The sequence below is a fragment of the Lathyrus oleraceus genome, chromosome 5 (assembly GCF_024323335.1).
Source record: "Lathyrus oleraceus cultivar Zhongwan6 chromosome 5, CAAS_Psat_ZW6_1.0, whole genome shotgun sequence".
NCBI classification, from domain to species: domain Eukaryota; kingdom Viridiplantae; phylum Streptophyta; class Magnoliopsida; order Fabales; family Fabaceae; genus Lathyrus; species Lathyrus oleraceus.
In genome coordinates this window covers 354,256,313-354,264,144 of record NC_066583.1, presented here as the reverse complement: position 1 = coordinate 354,264,144, position 7,832 = coordinate 354,256,313, and positions in this window count along the sequence as shown.

Genomic DNA, 7,832 nt, shown 5'->3' with positions numbered 1-7,832 from the left:
TGAAATGGAACTGAATGGAGATGGGCCAATAATGAAATCCAAAACCCAGTTGTTGAAATTTGTAGCTGGATGATCTGGTGGTAAAACCGACATATCCTCTAAAATATGGAAATCATAAGAAGCTTTTAATGATGACTCTAATGAGGAGGAAATGGAATTTATCATCAGAAGGTTCCAACAACTGCCTAGAAAGAACAAAAGGTTCTCTGGTAAAAGCATTGGCTTCATAAGGTCTAATTCTAAAGATAATATTGATTACCAGAAAAACTGTTTCAACTGTAAGAAGGCTGGTCACTTCAGAGTTTATTATCCTATTCTTCAGAAGGAAAGATCAAAGAAAGAAGCTTTCAAAAAGATAGATTCAAGAATAAACTTAAGAAGAGTCTCATGGCAACATGGGATGAACTTGATAATGAGGATGAACCTGACAAAGATAAGGGAGAAGCAAACCTGACTCTTATGGCAACTACACCCTCAGATACATGATATAAATCAACCTCTGATTAGGATTCAGATGAATAAGATAAGATATTTTCTAACTTATCTCATTCTGATTTAATATCTTTCATCCAATAGCTCATGATTCGTTGATAATATAAAGCAAGACTCATGAAGACATTGAAAAAGGGTGTGATATTCTGAAAGAAGAACTAAAAATTTCCCAAAATAAAGTTGAAACTTTGGAGAAAGATCATATTACTCTAATAAATAAAGTTACTGATAAAAATTTGAGTAAGCAAGAGATAACTCTTAAAGACTCTACCATAATTGGTCTTAAAAGGACTAAGATTGCCTCCATAATATATGGAGTAAGTAAGAACAAAGGAAATGGTATATGATACAATGAGAAATGTGATAAAACACAACTCATAAAAACCTCAAATGTTTCTTCTTCAAGCGTGGCTCAGACAAGGCTAAAAACTTGTTTTGTACCTGCTTATAACAAAGGTAATAGTTTGAACAAATCAAACTCCAAGATAATCAAATGTTCTTAACAAATTTATACTTAAGATGTCAAATTCAAAGGTAGTACAAAATTCAGAACCTAACAATCATAAATCATGGGTTCTTAATAATCCAAAACCTACAAATCCTAAGTTTAAGGTTCTAAATAGAACGTAACCTAAGACCTATGGACCTAAGGTTCTGAAGAGTTCGGATGTCAGAACTTATCCCAGAAAAATATTTTATAAACAAAAATTCTAGAATGAGTATACACCTTATTATTAGAAGAAGGCTCGAAACAAAAGAAAACATATGTGAAATAACAAAAAAGGATCTATAAGAATATGGGTACCTAAGTCTCAAATTGTTTTTCTACAAATATGCCTAAAGGAATAAGCAAGGCAACAATCTTGATACCTGGACAGTGGCTGCTCACGTCATATGACGGGAGAAAAGCTTATGTTCCAAACCCTAACTCTGAAGGGGGAGGGAAGTATGTGGTTTAGAGGAGGACAAAAATGGAATATTATTGGTGTAGGCATTATTGGTAACTCTCTAATCTCTGTAAATAATGTTTGGTTGGTCAGTGGACTTAAGCACAACCTTGTGAGCATAAGTCAATTTTGCGACAACGATTTTGAAGTTGTGTTTGATAAGAATTTATGTTTTGTCATCAATGAGTCTAACAAATCCATTATATTAAAGGGAAGGAGGAAAGGAAATGTGTATAAAATTAATCTCTCTTAATTGAATTACCAAAAGGTTGCTTTCCTTATGTCAATGAGTGATGAAAAATGGGCATGGCAAAAAAGGTTAGGTCATGCTAAGTGGAGGCTGATTTCCAAACTTTGCAAGCTAAAACTTGTCAAGGGACTGTTAGATCTTGATTATCACTTAGATAATCTTTGTGGAGCATGTCAAGTAGGAAAGATTAATAAAACATCTTTCAAATCTAAAAACATTATCTCAACATCTAGACCCCTATAACTATTTCACATCAATTTATTTGGTCTTGTTGGGTCTGTCTTAATCATTGGGAATAAGTATGGATTGGTCATTGGTGATGATTATAACAGATGGACTTGGGTTAAATTCCTCAGATCCAAGAATGAATCATATAAAGTATTCAACATATTCTGCACGTAAGTACAATCTGAAAAGGAACTACAAATTCTAAAAGTCATAAGTGATCATGGTGGTGAATTTTAAAATGAGCCTTTTTAGATTATTTGTGATAAACATGGAATTATACATGAGTTTTATTCTCCTAGAACTCCACAACAAAATGGGGTTGTAAAAATAAAGAACAGAACACTACAAAAATGGCTAGAACCATGATCCATGAGAATCACCTTCCAAAGTACTCGTGGATAGAAGCTTCTAATACTTCTTGTTATGTTCATAATAGGATCTATATCAGACTAATTTTTAATAAGACATCATATAGATTGTTCAAATGAAGAAATCCAAGCATCTCTTACTTTCATCAATTTTGATGTACTTGTTACATTTTAAACAACAAAGTCTATTTAAAGAAATTTGACGCTAAGGCTCAAAAGGGTATCTTTCTTGGGTACTTTGATCGCTCTAAGGCATAAAAAGTGTATAACTCTGGAACCAAGATGGTTAAAGAGTCTATACACGTAAAATTTAATGACAAAGGGCTTGACCATGATACGTTAGAGCCTGTTGAAAGTATTACAAATTTGCATGTTTATGAAAAACATCCAGATGCTGGATCTTCATAAGCCAAAAATTCAAAAGATGTTATACCAGAAGCTGATCATGTATTTGAAGCTCTTCCAGAAGTGGAGGATTCAGAAGAAGCCCAAGATGATTTAGAAATTTCTGCACAGGCCATGAAGTCCTTCGAATATAAAGATTCTCATCTATAAGATATAATAATTGGAAACAAAGACGGTCCCTTAAAGACTACATCAACCTTCATAGATGATAATAGCATGCTAGGGTTTATTTCCTAATTTAGCCAAATTTTGTGGATGAGGCTTTATTATATGATGGATGGATTATGGCCATGCAAGAAGAACTGAATCAATTCTAAAGGAATGATGTATAGGATATGGTTTTAAGACCATGTCAAAAAAATATCATTGGAACAAAATGGCTTTTCAGAAATAAGCTGAACGAACAAGGATAAGTGGTAAGGAATAAGGCTCGACTAGTAGCTCAAGGCTACAGTCAGTAGGAAGGTATAAATTTCTCAGAAACCTTTGCTCCAGTAGCAAGGTTAGAGGCAATCATACTTCTTCTCTCTTATGCTGTCAATCATGATATTATTCTTGATCAAATGGATGTTAAGAGTGCCTTTTTGAACTTATTCATTTCTGAATAAGTGTGTGTCAAATAACCCATTGGGTTTGAGGTCTCAGTTCACCCATGCTTTGTGTTTAAGCTCATGAAGTCACTTTATGGACACAAACAAGCTCATAGAGCTTGGTATGAGAGATTAAGCAATTCCTTGCTAGAAAATGGTTTTAAAAAGGACAGGTTGGCACTACATTGTTTAAAAAGACTCTGAACAAGGAAATCTTAAATGTTCAAATTTATGTTGATGACATGATCTTTGGTTCCACTAATGCTTCTTTGTGCCAAGAGTTCTATAAATCTATGCATGCTGAATTCAAAATGAGCATGATGGGAGAGGTGAAATTCTTCGTGGGAATCCAAATCAATCAAGGAAAGGATGGAAATCATGTTCACCAATCCAAATATACAAAGGAGCTTCTGAAGAAGTTTAATCTTTAATATTGCAAGATTATGAGAACTCATATGCATCCTACCTATAGCTTGAACAAGGAGGAAAACAACTCCAAAGTGGATCAAAAGCTTTTCAGAGGCATGATCGATTATTTACTTTACCTAACTGCTTTTGGGCCTGATATCTTATTTAATGTCTGTTTGTATGCACGATTTTAATCATATCCTAGATAAACTTATTTAACCATTGTTAAGAGAATCTTTAGATATCTGAAACGAACAACAAATCAGGGACTTCTTTATAAGAAATCTATAGATTATAAGTCGGTTGTATTTTGTGATGCTGATTGTGTTGGGGATAGATTGAAAGAAAGTCCACTAGTGGAAACTGTCAATTCATAGGTGAAAACCTAATATCTTGGGCTAGCAAGAGACAAGCAAATATTACTTTCTCTACAGCATAAGCATAATACATCTTTGTTGCTAAGTGTTGCACATAACTATTTTGGATGAAATATCAATTAGAAAATTATCAGATTTGTGGAAACAATATCCATGTCTTCTATGATAATACTGTTGCTATTTGTCTAACAAAGAATCCAGTTCAGCACTCCAGAGCCAAACACACTAAGATTAAACATCACTTCATAAGAGATTATGTTTATAAGGGAGTCATAAATATTAAGTTCATTGATATTGATCATCAATGGGATGACATATTTACAAAACCCTTAGCCATTGGAATATTTGATTTCATTAAGAAAATTCTAAACATGGTATATATTGAGGAAAAATGCTTGTGTCTGATCAAAGTATCAAATTTTGATGTTGCTCAAAAGTAGATTCAATCAGGGTCTAGGAAACTGCATCAAATGAGAAGTGGCTTATAAAGATCATCAGACTCTGAGACTTTGGAGGTGGATTATGTGTTTCAGAGTGCATTCACATGCTTGATAATTATCTCGCACATGTGCTATTTGGGTAAAGATGGTTGGGTAGTGATGTGAAACTTCTTGATTTTTGTGATATTACCCCTATGTCATCAACTCATGTTCGCTTACTTATTTTCTTGTGTTTATTGTTTTGTTTTCTAAAGATATCCCTTGAGTGGTCTTAAAGCAAAGACAATTGTCTTCCGTATTTCTGAAAAACCATTTTCTAATTCTTTAGAGACTTATTTGTGTTTATTTGCATCCTTCTTTTTCTTTCTTGTATCTTTCCCTATCTAAGATGGCATCTATATATAACTCTGGGATGGAAAATCAATTGGCTGTAATCATCGAAGGACAAGTTGACTTTGAAGAAATGATGGCTCTTGGCTTTTATCTTCAAAGCACTGCCTCCCAAAATGGTTGGGATAATTTCGTTGATATGCTTTATGAACCTACTTACCCTAACCTGATCAAGGATTTTTGGGTAGATGCTTCCATTATGGATCTAAATCTAGATTCTTCTATTCTTTATGTTGTATCTGATGTTCTTATCACCATCACCCCCATAATTATTGCCAATGCAATAAATTATGAGGAAAAAGATGTGGTTATGGATATGCTGTTTTGGGAATCTTACTTGTCACCTCATTTTATCTTTGAAGATCTCTCCGACCTATCCAAAGTGTGTAATCTCAATTCCAAGGCATTAGTCTGATATCATCTAATGATCTCAAATTTCCTGCCAACGAATAAGAATTTGGCCTCTTTGGATATTAATGAACAAGTTTTTCTTTTACTTATCAACTCAGATCTGAAGATTAACCTCCCTCGAGTTATGTTTTAGTATATGAAAATGAATTTCACTTCCTTTAAAAAGGGAAAGGCATGTTCCATTCCTTATGGAAGGGTTCTTTATAAACTCTTCATTCAACAAGGAGTTGAGATAACTATTATAGAGGTTAAATCAAAGGTCCGGGAGATCAGCTGAAGCTTACAAAAGCTTTGAAGATTGTTGACCCATTTAAGGTCAAGGTGGTCTTTGTGGATAAATCTTCTTCTTCTTCTTCTGCTTAGTCGTTTATTTTTTTGTTTTGTTTTATATGCTATGTGTTTTATCTTTATAGCTTGTTTTTTTAATAAAGAGTTCTTTATTTAACTATTTTTTGTAGCTTTCTTGTGTTTCTTACTAATTGTCTCTTAAGCATAAATCATTTTTTTTAACGAAATCAAAGACAATTTGTGACTATTGGCAAAGAAATGGAAACTTTATTCATAATACCTTACAAAGATCAGTTTTTAAACACTATTACAATAGTCTTTAGTAAGAATCTTCTTGGTCTTCTGTTCCGTTGTAAGTCTCCAAGAAAGCCTTATAGTCTTCATCCCACTCCTCATCTGATGCTGTATTTTTTATTTTCTCAATAACTTCACCATATGTGCTTTTTGATGGTACGGTCATCTGAGTCTTTGCCAAATTCTCAACTTTCTTTTTCTTCTTCTTTTCTTATTTTGCCTATCTTTTCATATCATTACGAATTCCTTCTCGAAATCTTGTTTATCTGCCTTAGTTGTTTTCCCCTTGCCCATTCTTGTGTGTTTTTGGTTCTATGTGATTTGGTGTTGGTTATGCCTCTATTTTTATAGGGGTTTGATTCAAATCTCATCCATCTTGAAGAATGTGTTATATAAGTGTTGTGCCTTTGAAGCTTATTGTTTCTTGGAAACCATATTTTTACAGTCTATCTTTGACCATCTTGAAAAATGCAGTTCACGTGCTTATGTGTCTTAAGTATTTGCATTTATTTTCTTTTTGTTGATGACAAAAGGGGGAGAAATTAATGGGAGTATTTAAGAAGGTTAAACGTGTTTTTAATGTTTTTAGTAAATCATGAACCATGATTATTTAATATTTTGATATTGCTTTCATATGAATATTTTTCATCAAAATAAGTTTAAATGAGCTTGGATAGAACTTAGGGGGAGCTTACAAAACTCAAGCTATGGACTATTAGACTCAGGGGGAGATTACAAACCTCAAACTATGATATTGTCAAGTTAGTTAAAACTGACCAACCATTATTCTTAAATACGCTTGTCTATCATCATCGAAAAGGGGGAGATTTTTGGAACAAGATTGTTCATATCTCTTAGGTTTTGATGATAACAAATTATTTAAATAACAAATGAGTATGCGAACATATGTTCAAGTCTGCAAGATCACAAGCATATAATCAATCTTGATTTAAAGCATATATAGAGAAGTAATTTAAAGTCTGATTCAGATTGATCAGAATCTAAACTAGTTCATCGCCTTTGAAGGCATCAGACTCTGGTCTCATGATCCAACATCTGATGACAACTCAATTTTGAAGACGTGGAGTGCAGGTGATCCGTACACTGTACCAAAGCAGATTTTCCTTATCAAATCCCCAGATTTATAGATAGAGTCAATTAGGGTTTCATTTTTGCAAGGCTCAAGGAATGGTGACGTGACATCTTCAGTTTGTTCTACCTTTTGGTAAATACCTAGTACTTCAAAAGGTGTTGTGGACTATGCCATTATTCAATGGAAAAATCTTCAAACTAGATACTAGTCTCCAATGTCTCTCTTAGCATACTTTGTCACTAAGTTTGCAAGTTATGTTTAAACTCTCCAACAACCCTTTCTCTCCTCTATAAAAGGAAGCTGGAGATTCAAAGGAAGGTAGAAACATCACAATGCATTACAATATCTTTGGCATAACTCTGAGCTATTATTTTTGTAACTATTATTGCTTTAGATCATAAGATTTCTTATCTTTGATTACCTTAGAAATCTTAGAAAGATTGAAAACCTTTATGACTGTTACACAACTTTTATACTTTTGATTATGTATCAAAGTATAGTAGTTATATTTTATACTAAACTATTTGTTTAAAGTAAAGGAAGTCTCTTGCCTGCGTGCTTGAGCAAGGGAGTCTCTTGTATGTGTTGGTGTAAGCCCTAGAGGTCAATACTTTTGGTACTTGTATCGAATTATTTATTAATAATAAAAGGCTTTTTCTTTATTATGTTTGTTTAATAAAGTCCCCAAAATAGTTAGTCCGTTTAATGTATCATGTGTGACTTAATCATGAGATCCCATTAAACATAAGGACATTATTCTTAAAGTATTCGTAGTCGAGCTTTGTTGTAAAGTGGGATAACATTAAAGCATTAAGACTATTATGTATATAGACTGATGATCACATCTCATG